We start from the raw sequence: 14890 nt of genomic DNA on the forward strand, positions 1-14890 counted from the left end.
GTGTCAGTTCAATATCTTTACACAGAATTTTGAAGACTGAGATACCAAATATGTTTACTCTTCAAATATGGCATCTCCACTGCCATTGATGGAGAAAGTTTGTTATAGAAATCTTTTAAACCTTTTCCCATTTTTTCTGTGTCTTACCCTCATTTCATGTCCTTTTTTTTTTTTTTTTGGTGAGGCAATTGGTGTTAAGTGACTTGCCCAGGGTCACACAGCTAGTAAGTATTAAATGTCTGAGGCCGGATTTGAACTCAGGTCCTCCTGACTCCAGGGCCAGTGCTCTATCCACTGTGCCACCTAGCTGCCCCTATTTCATGTCCTTTTAATGTCTACAGGGGGATTTTGCTTAATTAGGTTTCTATAACTTAAAAAAATACCTAGAGTTTAGAATAGCTGGAATCAAATCTATCTTGTTCAAGGAATAATAGTAGGTTCCAAATTGTGTGGAGTCAAGCCTCTCACTTCACATCCGTTGTTTGATAAATCGTTGTCACACCACATACACTTTTCAATTTAAAAAATCTGCATGAATAATTTTTCTTGGCTTTCATTTATTCAAATCAATGTAAGAATTTATTATTTTATATAATAGAATAGGTCTTAAACATATGATAAAAAACAACCATCGATATGCTGCATTTACTCTCATAGGACCATACGTTTAGAGATGAAAGGAACTTCAAAGTCATCTTTTCCAAACCTGGAACAGTTGGTGAAAATGAGGCCAAGGGAGATAAGCTGACTTTTTCAAGTCCACAGATGTAGTAAGGGGAAGATCCAGAATTTAAACATAGATTTTTCAACTCCAAACACAATATTTTTTTTCGCATTTCACATGATGTCTCTTACAGGAAACTGGGGAAACATAACATTGGCCAGTGAGAGACTTGGAGGTAGAGGCCCCAGTCATTAAAACCCTGCACAAGTGTATTCTAGGAATGGAGGACAAGGGATAAAGACATTTTTGCCTGATTTGTTTTTGTTTATTTTCTTGTTTTCCCCTGAACCCTAGTGACAATTTCAAATGAGATCTTGACCATCTGACAGGAGACTCTGCTACAACTAATTGCTAGGAATGTGGGGGAGGGCAAAGGGAGCTCATAACCATTGGGATGGGGCCCAGCAGGACCCATGGATCAGTATCACCCCAACGTCTCTTTACCAGGCACTTAGGTAGTTCTGCCACCGTATTGTCAGGGTGCAGCATGGTGAGGTTGGTGGGAGACCAACATGGGGAATACTACCATGAATACCCACTTGTCCTCTCCTTCTAGTGAAGGACCCTCATCCCTGCTTGCTGTGGTCATGGTCTCCACCACAACCCTGAGAGTATATATGTGCTTGTGTCACCAGGGCGAGGGTCTGGCCTAAGAGAGAGAGGGATACCTTGCCCACCACCTGGTGCTCAGCATTGGTAAGTGCCCTTCTGCTACTGTAGCAAATCCACATGTTAGCCTCACTTTGGTAGACTTTGATTTGAACTTTGTTTTCACTTTTTTGAAAAAAGTTCATTTATATGTGAGAGATTTATTTGAAAATTTTGACTATTTTGGACCATTGTTTCATGCCATAGTTTAGAGTATGGGGTGGGTGGGTATTGTTTCTGTCTGTGTGTTTGGAAAACTCTGAAGTTGCACACAGACAATTATATAAGAAACTCATTGATCCTCTTACCTGAGACATTTTAAGTATTATAGGAGTTTTTAGGAGGCTAAAAGAGATATTTAATACTGAATCCTACAAGTCATCAAGTGTTTCTTTATTGCTTTCTATATTCAAGGCACTATGCTCATAAGTACTGGGATAAAAAGAAAGAAAAAGATACTCTTCCAGTCCTACGAGGATGGAATGTTTATGCCAGTGTGACAAAACAAATTCCTGTTTGCTTTCCTGACAATGGAGGCTCATGTACTTGTGAATTCTTTCCAAGTTATAGCTGTATGTCACTTCAGTTCCCCACTCTTTGAAGCTATGTACCTTCTCTCTAGAAGATTTTTAAAGTGTAAAACTCTAGGTTAACTAAGAAGGTTCTTAATGGGGAATGCAACTAATCAGAAATTGAATGATTTTGCACAGTCTAAACAGGCTCCTTCCTTAGACGAGGTGTTACCTCAAAGATGCATGGATTTTGGGGAAACACCAAGTACCCTAGAGAATAAGGGCTTGGAGAATTTGACAGTCTGAAGCTGCTGCCTGAGGGGTGAAGGAATCGGAGAGTGGGCTTGAGAGGTTTCTCCAGGCAAAGCAGCTGGTCTGCCTGAGGCTGACAGTGGAGGGGAAAGTGAAGAGGAAGCAGTAGACTGAATTGTTACCATCCAAGGATCAGAAGAGAGTCTTGGTTTCTAGCTTGCTAGTTTTGAGCCTCCAGGTAAATTTGACTCAATGTGAGAACTTTAGGAACTGAGAGTGAATTTATCTCTAAGCTACATTTAAGTAATACTAGCTCATTAGCTTTTCATGTATGCCCTAAAACTAGGGTTGTGTTTGACGTGTTGTTAATCTGAGTTTTTTTTGACACCATAAAAGCAGGGGTTTTTTTCCTTTCTTTCTTCCCAGAGGCAGGTAAAACTCATCTATCTTTTGGAAATAGGATGGGGGAAGTTTTCAATACCTCAGCCCCTACTCTCAGTTTAAGAGAAGGAGAGATCAGGAAAAAACAAAACAAAACAAAACAAAATCAGCACATTTGTAGTCTTTTGGATTTTTCTTTTTTGGTCATGCAAAATTCACCAATTTCAGTTTACATTTAATCCATTGTCCTACTTAGCTATGTTTTTGCAGGAATTGCTTGAATGTCAATGGTGAGGTTGTACTTTTTCTAGTCAATTATATAAAGAAGTGGGTGGAAAAAATCTGTCATCTTTTTTTTTTTTTTGCAAATTTTATTTTCTGTACTTCCAATTGCAGAAATTAGCCCAACCCTACCAGCTACATGTTGGAGGCATCAGTCTGGGCCCAATTTTATTTTCCCAGAATCTACAGATGGAACTAGATGCTCATCCCTATGCCTCTGGTTTTCAAGTATTAGATCTCTAGGGATTAATAAAACTATGTTAAAGAAGGCAGATGAATTGTGTGAATTCCTTTCAGAAGAAATCGTACTGTATTGTTTGTAAATGATACACTGATGCTCTGATACTCTGCTAATCTTAACATTCCTGGATTTGTCACTTGGAATGTCAGAGAGGCATGCCTCCTTTTGGAAGCCATTCTGTTGTATGGGTAGTGTTATTATATAGTATATAAAAGATGGTGAACAGCTGTTCAGGCTAAATAAAAGAAAAAAAAACAATAACAAGTTTTTGTTTAGTAAGTTATGGAGAGGCATCAAGTAGACCTGAGTTAAAAACTTCATTCTGACACCAAAAGCAGCTTGGACACCTCAATCTAACTCACATCTAACCATCACTCTCTCTGTAATGTTTCTAATAATGAATTCCCCTTTCCTTCCCAACCTCCTTCCACTAGAATAATGCTAAGGAACATGTATTATTGTAGTAAATTGCATAAATATGATCAAATTGTTTGAATTGTTTTCTACTTATCTTTAAATATTTCCTTTACAAATACATTCCACAGCAGTAAATATACAACTAGATAATTTATAAATGTATATGTATATACACACATAGCATTCCTAAGCCTATACACATATGCATGTATCATATATAAATTTGTGGCTTGTATATTTGCATCTATAAATGCACAAATATTTATACTGTCATGTGTATACATACACGTGCAGGTATATATGCACATGTGTGTACATAAACACATATACAATGTATTCATCCATGCATATAAACACATGCAAATGTTTTATATATACATATATGTACATATACATGTATATACATATACATGAATGTATACATATAACATGGTCAAGGAAGGCAAATGCATAGCTGCTCTATATCTGAATAGCATAAATCCAGGTAAGAGCTCTCCATGGCCATGATAATCTGTGGAAACTTGCTTATTTTTGTAAAGGTTAGGCAAACAAAGGAATGATTCATCTTCCTTCCTCATTACCACTTCATTTAGGAACTACACTTGTTGGACACTGGATTCCCATCCAAGAGTTTCGAGCAAATATTTTAGTGAATATTTGAACACTGCAGGTTTTGTCCTCATTTACTAAAAGCCTAGGGCTCATTGCATGTTTTCTAATACCCATGGCTTTTTGGTATTGATTGCTTTCTTGTGTCTAACTTGCTTTCCAGCTCTGGCTATGCCTGATAGACAAGGACAAGTGAAGAGTCCTAACTTTTTCCCATAATTTCCATTTTCTGCCCTAAACCATTGAGCAGTATGACTGGATATCATTGTCTACCCCTGGAGTGACTGTTGTGGCTGGAATCTGAGTCAATCTTGTATTTTTTGTTAGTCAGAACACTGTTCTGGTATGTAGGATGCCTTTGAGAGGTAAAATGCTATTGTCTTCACTAATCAGTTTTCTTGTGTATGGGTTTTCCCTTCATTTCAAGGGCTGATAAATTATTTCCTTTCATATTCTTATACAACTTCCCTTTTACCCTAGAGTAAATGTATCATATTTTTAAATGCCGCTGTTGAGTTTCATCCTTAAAACATAGCAGCTTAGGCTGCAATGGGGTCTCTCCAGGGCACCATTGACATTCTAAAACTTATGGGGTATGATAATCCTATCAGGTGTTTACATAGTACTTCCTTCAGCAACCAAGGAACCTAAAGAGGTTTTATCTCTAGCATTTTTATTTAAAGAATATTTGTGACACAATGTTAAAGTTTTAATTTTAATCATTTAATTTGTGAACTCCTCAAGTACAGCAACTGTGTTTTGCCTCTTTTTTTATTCCTACCTCTTAGTATAGGCACTTAATAAATGTTAATTGACTTACTAATAGATATTTATTGAGGGATGCCTGTTCACTCATAAGGAAGGCAAAGATGAAAATGACAATTCCTTACTTCATGGAGTTTATAGCTTAGAAAGGAAATAAGGATTAGTTCAATATTTCAATGTTCTGTGATTTATTGGTTATGGGTACACCTCCCACCAATGCTCACTGCAACCCTTCCATGAATAATCAAAGATCATTAAGTGTTTCTATGTCTGGAAAACCCATCTTCCTAAGGCTATGTTGGTGATGAATAATACCAAAGCCCTATAATGATACATACAGTCTGTGACTTGCATCATACTCAAAGCCCTTATAGCTTAGAAGGACTTGCCAGAGCTGATAGAAATTCCGTTATGATTCTCTTCCAAAATCCAATGTTCCTGCTATACGTTAATGGGGCATTGGTTATGGTACAAATAGCTATGAAGCAAGATAGACTATACAAAGCCTCATAAAAGAGATATAAACAAAATTATATGAGGGTCAGTAGTTCTCACATCCCTCATGGACTCAGAACTCCAACAAAATACAATTGGAGGGGCAGCTAGGTGGCACAGTGGATAAAGCACCGGCCCTGGATTCAGGAGGACCTGAGTTCAAATCCAGCCTCAGACCCTTGACACTTACTAGCTGCGTGACCCTGGGCAAGTCACTTAACCCCAATTGCCTCACCAAAAAAAACCAAACCAAACCAAAACAAAACAAAACACAATTGGACATCAGTTAAGACCAAACATATACAAAACACACTTTGGGGAAGATAATCTACCAAACATTAGAGAGAGTGAGTTCTGGAGCAGAGATTTAAAAAAAAAAAGTTGAGAATAAGTACCTCAAATATGTCTCATCCCTTTATAACCATTCTGGCCCTATAAAACCATCAACTTTTTGAAAGGATTGTTGGTCAAAACCAGGGATGTACCCTGCATAACTCTCTCCCTTTGCCTTTCTTTTCATGGAATAATAAAATATATCGACTGTGCCATCATCATCTCAAATAATCTGTCATGACATCCTCATCCCTCTGGTGTCCCATTTCACCCTTTCTCATCCTTCCATATTGCCCTCTTGAATGCCTCTTCTATTGTTAATACTTTGTCACATTCATTTTAGATATATGCCCTTCTCCTCCCCCAAAATTACTAGGGATTGAGACTGGGCCTGTGATTTCATTGGCATATGAAACTTCAGGAAAAGAAAGCCATCCTACTTAAGCAGTTTGGCATCTTCTTAGAAAGTTGCCTTATGTGGTAGTGTCATACTCAAATAGAAGCAGGGCCATTAATCCATACATGATGATCTCTGTGGGTTGAATATTGAAGTAGTTTTAAAATATAATATCTATTTTATTGTATTTTTATTTATTTTGTTAAATATTTCCTAATTACATTTTAATCTGGTTGGGCTGCACTTGAGAATGTTGTGAGTGGCATGTGGCCTACAGTTGTTTTTAACACCTCTAACATTCATCACTGAGGGGCTAAATGATTTGCCCCATTGGAAACACACAGGTGGTAAGTGTCAGAGGGGGCACTGGACCCCAACTTTCCTGACTCACAGATCAGCTCTTCATCCTTTATTCCAAAAGGGACAAACTCACCCACTGACACATGAAAAACTCTTTGAGTTCTTCTTGGACTAAATTAAAATTTAATCGGAAAAAGTTTAACAAAATAAAAAGAAAAAAAAAACATTGATATGAGTAATTTGTGGTCTTCTAAGTCAATATGCTACTTGCAGAGAACTATTTGTATTTGAGTTTGATCATTGCTCTACATTATGCTGAAAATACTTATATGTGTAAATGTTGCTGCTGGTTTCCCCTATCCCTACTCCTTCAGGAGATGGTCTATTTAATTTTTGTTTCATATAACCAGCACCTAACACTTGCCTATCACTTTGTAGGAATTTAAGTATGTATGTGTATTCTGTTGAACTGAAGTGAATTGAATCCAATGTGGAGGTGAGGTTATTGGAAAGGTGATCAGGGAACGCTTGACATTCTGAATTAGATCAAAGCTTCTTAAACTGGGGGTCATAACCCCATATGGGGCCAAGTAACTGGATTTAGGTTTGCATAACTGAATGTGGGGGTTGCAAAAAAATTGACAGTAAATGTTTGATTTGTATACCTGTTTCATATACCTACATACCTGGGATCATGTAAAAATTTCTTGGGAAAAAGGGGGTCATGAGTGGAAAAAGTTTAAGAAGCCCTGAATTAGATGACATTTGAACTGGGCCTTGAACAATGAGTCAGTCCTAGGCAAGTAGAGATGGAAGCATGGAAGCACTCCAGAGAGAATGAATAGAATGAGCATAATCACAACAGCAGGAAAATGTTCCAATATTTTCTAGGAAAAACAAATCAACCTGTTTGGCTAAATCAAAGATGAATGCCTGTGTAAGGTGGTGGCAAAGAAATAGATATTGCAGAGATGCCTGTCAATTGGGGAATGGCTGAACAAGTTGTGGTATATGATTGTGATGGAATACTACTGTGCTATAAGACAGAGCTTAAACGTTTTCTGTTCAGAACATTTATTGCCCAAGAATTTTTTATATGATTTAAGTATATAGGTATATAAAATAGGTACGTATAACCTTTTACTGTTGCCACATTTTTCATGACCCCCACATTCAGTTACTTGATCCAATATGGGGTCACAACCCACAATTTAAGAACATTTGCTATAAGAAATGATGAACTCAATGATCTTAGAAAAACATGGATGAAATAATGGAGTGAAATTAGCAGAACCAAGAAAATGTTGTATTACAGTAGGAGCAATATTGTTTAATGAACAATTTTGAGCGACTAAGCCATTTTGATTATTATAAATATTCAAATGAACTATAAAGGACCTATGAAGGAAGACACTAATCCGTATCCAAAGAAAGAACTGATGAATAGAAGTATATATAGAATGATTTTTTATACACACACACACACACATTTGTGTCTAAAGGTAGCCATATCTAGGGCAGGGGGGAGGAGGAAGAGGGAAGAAAAAAGGGGAAAAAAGAAAGTGACATGATAACTTTATTACATATTTATAAGAAATAGCAAATTGTATATAATAGGTTTGCATTTTTATGTATAATGATATTGTTTAGATTTTACTCTATCATGGAAATATTTGTTTTATTTCATAAGTTCAAAATAAAAGAAATATATACATTTTTAAATGGGACAGCTATGAGCAGAATCAATGGTAATAGCTGACATTTATAGTGCTTTAAGGTTCACAGAAAGCTTTCTCCACATCAACCCTGTTGGTGCTCTAGTTTACAGATAAGGAAATTGAAGTCCAGAGAGATGGACCCCTTGTACCCAGATCATACTATTAAGACGTGGCAGGGATGGGAGTTGGGGTGGGGGGGTTGAGCTATGCTGATGACAACACGAGATATGAGGGAGGCATAGCCTGGAAGTAGTTAGACCAATTAAGAGTCTCTTACAGCAATCTGAGCAAGAAGTAATGAAGGCCTGCAATTTTTACTGATAGCAGTTGTCCTGTCTCACGGTTACCCTAATATCTACTAATGTCTATTAAAGTACTAGTCCCACTCAGTAGTTGCTTTTAATTTGTTTCTTCTGGGAAGCTGGTTAACAAAGCTCAAGAAACCACTGACCTTATTCTAATCACAATTCTAAGTCATTAGGCTCTGAATGAGAGCCTAAGGATTCTCTGTCTCTACTCATATATAAAGTATGTGAGTATTGCAATAGCTACTTTACTGCTCAGAGATCTTAATTTTTTTTTGGTGAGGCAATTGGTGTTAAATGACTTTCCCAGGGTCACACAGCTAGTAAGTGTCAAGTGTCTGAGGCCAGACTGGAACTTGGGTCCTCCTGAATCCAGGGCCGGTGCTCTACCCACTGCACCACCTAGCTGCCCCTGAGATCTTAATTTTGAATAATGTATGTATCTTATTTTAATGGGAAGCTATATGGTGCAGTGGATAGAGCTCCAGGCCTAGAGTCAGGAAGACTTGAGTTCAAATCTAGCTGCAGACACTAACTGTGTGACCTTGGGCAAGTCACTTAACCCTGTTTGCTTCAGTTTCCCTTTGAAATGAGCTAGAGAAAGAAATGGTGAACCACTCCAATATTTTTGCCAAGGAAAACCCCAGAAAGGGGTTATGAAGAGTCAGATTCAACTGAAACAAATGAACAACAAAGTCTTTATTTTATTTATTTCTGTCATTTCCTCAATATCCCAGCACCATGTCCAACATAATGCCTCCTTGCACTCTAAACAAGTGTTGTTATTGTCCAACTCTTCCTGACCCCATGGACAATAAAATACTATGCATGGGGTTGTTAACAAAGATCCTGGAATGGTTTTCCATTTCTTTCTCCAGTGGATTAAGGCAAACAGAGGTTAAGTGACTTGCCCAGGGTCATGCAGCTAGTAAGTATTCAAGACTGGATTTGAACTCAGGACTTTCTGACTCCAGGACCAGCACTCTATCCATTGAACCACATACCTGCTCTAAACAAAACCAAAACTGACCATATTTATTATTCTTTTCCTCATTCTGAGGTAGTAGTCCATCACAACTCTTCTGGGAAGAAGTAGGTTGTTTTCATTATAGGTTGTATGGAACTGAGATTGAGAATTTAATTGATGCAAATATTGATGTCTAATTTTTTTTCTATTATTTTGGTAGTTGTATATGATGTTCTCTTGGTTTTCTTACTTTGCTTTCCACAACTTCATACAAGTTTTCCCACGTTCCTTGTATGGATTGATTTGTTTGTTTGTTTATATTGGTTCATAACTATGTAAAAAATGAATATTTTTCTCTTATGTTTAATTACTATTGTATTAGAACAAAGGTTTTCCCCCTTTTTTAATTCTTCAACCAGAAATCAATCAGTGTGGGAAATTTCTTTTAGAAATTTACCTAGGCAAAAATCTAATTAGACAGTAAAAGAAATTCTAAGTTTACACTAATGGGTGCATTCCTGCTCATTGTGTTTTCTCAGGTCCTAGGAAAATGTTGATTCTCCCCATTATCAGGAAGGTATATGGAAATTGATGTTTCTTTGACCTAGATTTGAGTGACCTAAGTCACATATCCCATGACAGCCCACCTTCCATTTGATTAACCAACCAGAGTTGAATAGGAAGCACTTCTTCAAAACCTCTTTGAAGGGCATATAAACTATGACCCTATCACCATCAGGGGTCTTTGTTCTAAGATAGATGTCCAGATCACCATACTTTTATTAATAACCTGCAAGCCTTATTAATAAAATGATTAAATTCCCAGAAGCTATGTCTTTTGAACTTTTTAATCATCATAGCTACATTAAAGATAAAGGAGATTTTTAAATAAACATGAATGAAAAATAATTCTATACATGTTTATAGGAATAAATATAATATATACACAAACATATAATATAATGTACATAAGGTGTGTTTATAATGTGATATCTATCTATCTATCTAAAACGTGATTACTAAATATCCATCCTAAAGTACCTTAATTAGAAACATGCTACTAAGGAAAGACTGAGAATGTGACTATGTCATATTTTGTGATCCCTATGTATAAGGAGTTTATAATTGTTGTCATTTTTGTTGTTTGTCCTGAATTCTTGAAGAGGACCATGACATATGGAGGTGATACCATGGCTTTCAGGGAATTGGATTTAAGTGAGGGAGGGCTGTGCAAGGTAACCAACCTTACTTTCTCCTCCAGAGCCATCTGGGTCCAGTGGCAAGATATACATCAGGATGACTGGAGATGGCACCGGGTGTTTAAAGCAATTGAGACTAAGTGACTTGCCCAGGGGTCACACAGCTATTAAGTGTATGAGGTGAGATTTGAACTCAGGTCCTCCCAACTTCAGCGCCAGTGCTCTATCCAATGCACCATCTAGTTGCCTCTCTACAATTTGGTATGTGTAATAATAATAATAACTAACATTCATATAGTATTTACTATGTTCCAGGCAACGTGCTAATTTACAATTTTTACGTCACTTAATCTTTACAACAACCCAGAGAGGTAGGTGCTCTCCTCATTTTACAGATCAGGAAACTGAGGCAAACAGAATTTAAAGGACTTTCCCAAGGTCATATAGTCAGTATCTGTAAACAGATTTGAACTTTGGTTTTCGTGACTCTGCACCCAGCCCTCTAGCACTGCACCACCCAACTGCTTCAGTAGACTCATATACACAAATATCCCTAGATATTTGTATCACTATCAAGGTTACCCTGAAATTGAAAAGTTATTTATTAACTATATTTTATTGGCCATGTGGAAAACATGAGCAGGTGTGTGATATGTTGACTGATTCTCTAGGATTTTAATTTATTTTCTTTATGGAGCTGCCAACACAGTATCTTTAAAGCAGCATCTGACCAATTAATACCGCAAATAACATTACTCTTTAGCTCACTGGACTAAAGTGAAACACGCAAATTGATTTTCCTAGAATCATAAGGGCACCATTGCAAGATCCATGGACAGATGGGGAGTAGAGAAGATATGATATTAGCTCTGGTCTAGGGATCTTCTTTTGTTAAACCTCAACAACTTCCTCTAAAGTTTTAAGGTATAGACTGATAGGTAGGTAGATGTGTATGTGTATGTACAAGTATATGTATATGTATACATGTCTATTGTTTATGTGTATATGTTAATATGTATGTATATTTTTATATACATACATAAGGTATGTATATATGTGTGTGTGTATATATATATATATATATATATACATACATATATATATATGTGTGTGTATATATACATGTATATGTATAAACACACAATTGGATATGTGGAGATCTATTTTTTTTTAATTCAACAACTATTTATCAAATGTCCACTAAGTATATTAGATAATGGGTAAAGATCAGAGATAGTGAAGGATTCTGCCCTTCCAGGAATTCATGATGGATGATGATATTTAGCATACACAAGTATTACTTGAAAATAATCATCATTATCATTTACATATTTCATTAAGATGTATAAAATATTTCATATATTCTATCTCATTTCAGCCTCAGAACAACCCTGGGACATAGGTGCTATTATTATTTCTCTTATAAAGGTGAGGAAACTGAGGTTGAAAAAAACTAAGTGCCCTTCCCTGTGTTCTAGAAGTATCTGAGGTAGATTTAAAAATCAGTTAGTCCTGACTCCATGTCTACCTCTGTATCTACAATGCAGCTAAGTGGTAGAAGAGAGGAGAGGAGAGGACAGGGCAGGACAAGAGCATACAAAACGTGAAGTAAGGTCTGATAATAGATCATTAAAGATGTCCCTATGAAGGCAGCATTGTATATAACATGTATAAAGAATTAAATATCTAAATTGTTGTTGTTCAGTATTTCACTCATGTCTGACTCTTTGTGACTCCATTTAGGGTTTTCTCCCCGAAGTTACTGGATTGATTTGCCATTTCCTTCTCTAGCTCCTTTTACACATGGGGAAATTGAGGCAAAAATGTTTAGTGATTTGCCCACAGTCTCACAACTAATAAATATCTGAGGCAGATTTGAATTCAGGCCTTTCTGACTCCAGGACCTGCACTCCTATCCACTGCTTCAACTAGCTGCCCAAAAAAGACATTCAAATAGACTCTATGTTAGATGATTATTAAAGGATAGTGGTTAGATAGGTAACTTTTCTGGTATAGGAAGCTCCTATATGTGGGTCTTCACTGTCTCTGCTACATGTAGTCTCAGTGTTTGCCTAGATCACTATGAAGTTAAGTGATTTGCTCAGGGTCACACATTTAATAGTGTGTTAAGGGTAATATTTGAACCCATATCTTGCTGGCTTAAGGATATTTATTTACTCTCGCAGAACAGCTAGGGTGGCACAGCAGATGGAGTACAAGAGTCAAGAAGATTCATCTTCCCGAGTTCCTGAAATACAACTGACCAATAACTATGATTTACTATGCCATGCTGAGATAATTGAGAAAGGAAAGATACAATTCATAGTGTCACTTCTTTTGTAACATGACTGTGATCTATCTTCAATCTCTACTAATTTCTCCCTGATAGTAGTATTTTAAAAAACACAACATAATAACTAAACATGTCTCTTTGTGATGCACAAGTTCAAGGTCCACTAATGGACTTTTTGATAGAGATAGTACAAAGCACATGGTTCAAAGACTCCATAGGATTTTGAACTTTATGGCAACTTGGAGATTATTGCTACATAAACTCAGAGAATTGTTTCCTGTCCACAGGTGTCTCATTGAAGCTGATTGACTAGTTAGTCAATTAAATAGGTTCCTAGTGTGCCCTGCCTAGTAAATAGAGAGCCTCAAAGCAACAAGATCTGAGTCAAGTCTACCTCTAACACCTATTGCACATGTGACTGAGTAATTCACTTAACTTCTGTAAGGGCTAAAATTCTAGCTATAGAATATATAATATCTAATGAGTGGTTGCCAATAAATATAAGCTTTAGCACAGAGTTAACACTTTTAAACATTTATTAAGGAGAATAAGTATTGGTAAAAGAGAGAGAGAAAGCCTAGAGTCATCCATCTATTAAAGGGAGAGAGCATTCCTAGCTCCCTTCTCCACCAGAGTCCTCAGAAAAAGAGCGACCCAGCGCTCCAGGCCTCCCCCTTCCTCCTCCCACAAGGCCAACATCACTTCTTGACGCCCAAGAAAAACTGCATGGCCCTGCCCTCAGAGGCCCTCTCCTCATGGTTGGAGGTTTTCATACAGTAAGTCTCCAGCAGGTGGCTTCATTCACAATTATTACACTTCACAACGATCTAAGCACAGTAGTTGCAGAGGAACGTGCCAATCTGCATATAGGAGTTCCCTATAGTAGGGAAATCACCTAATCCATCCCTATTCTTTAGTAATGATCTCATTTTGATTCTGCGTGTGTGGTTGTGTGTGTGTGGGTGTGTGTGTGTGTGTTTGTGTGTGTGTAGCTAGGTGGAACAGTGTATACAGCACCAGGCCTAGGGGTCAGGAAGACCTGAATTCAAATCCACCTCAGATACTAACTATATGGCCCTGAGGAAGTCACTTAACCCTATTTGTTTCAGTGTTCTCAATCTGTAAAATGAGCTGGAGAAGGAAATGGCAAAGCACTCAATATTTTTTGCTAGAAAACCCCAAAAAGGGTATGATAGAAACAACTGAACAACAAAAAAAGTTAGATATTTATTTCTATCTATGTATTATACACAATGCAGCCTCCACAAGGAATTCTTTAATGATCTCTCATCAGACTTCATAGTTTGCACATAGTTCACAGAATCATAGGATTTAGAATTATATGGGAAGTCAGAGATAATTTAACCACAACCCACTCATTTTACAGATGAGGAAATTGAAACCCACAGAAATCCCTTTGGATCTACAGGTGTCTCATTGAAGCTGATTGACTAGTTGGTTAATTATATGAGTTCCTCCTAGAGTATTTATGCATTATTATTTTATGATATCCCATTATCTGATTAAAATATACAAACATACCCAAAACAAAAATTTCCTTAATTTCTTGAATTGAATTTGAGAAACTTTGTACTAGTATACTATCACTAATATTCCTAAATGTAAAATATATGCATATATGAATATAATACATACTATATACACACACACACACACACACACACACACACACACACACACACACACATACACATCTGTCTGCTCTTGTCTCATCTATGTACAGGACAGGATGAAGAGTACATAGTGCTTTATTTCAGAGTCAATCAGACCTGGTTAGACACATCCTGGCTGTGTAACCATGGGGAAACTATTGAATTCAGTAGCCCCCAGCAATTGTCTAAGACAAAACGGCAAAACAGTAGTTAATTTTCATCCATAGAGAGAGATTTTCGATGGGGACTTCTGTCAACCAATGGTGGTCAAACTCAGAAATGGTGACTACTCAACAGTATATAAGGATCCCTGGCAGCATATTGAGTTAGAAAACTACATATTAACATTAGCCATATGCTTTGTATTTTAAATTTATTT

This window comes from Dromiciops gliroides, chromosome 4, assembly GCF_019393635.1.
Source record: "Dromiciops gliroides isolate mDroGli1 chromosome 4, mDroGli1.pri, whole genome shotgun sequence".
In the NCBI taxonomy this organism is placed as follows: Eukaryota; Metazoa; Chordata; class Mammalia; order Microbiotheria; family Microbiotheriidae; genus Dromiciops; species Dromiciops gliroides.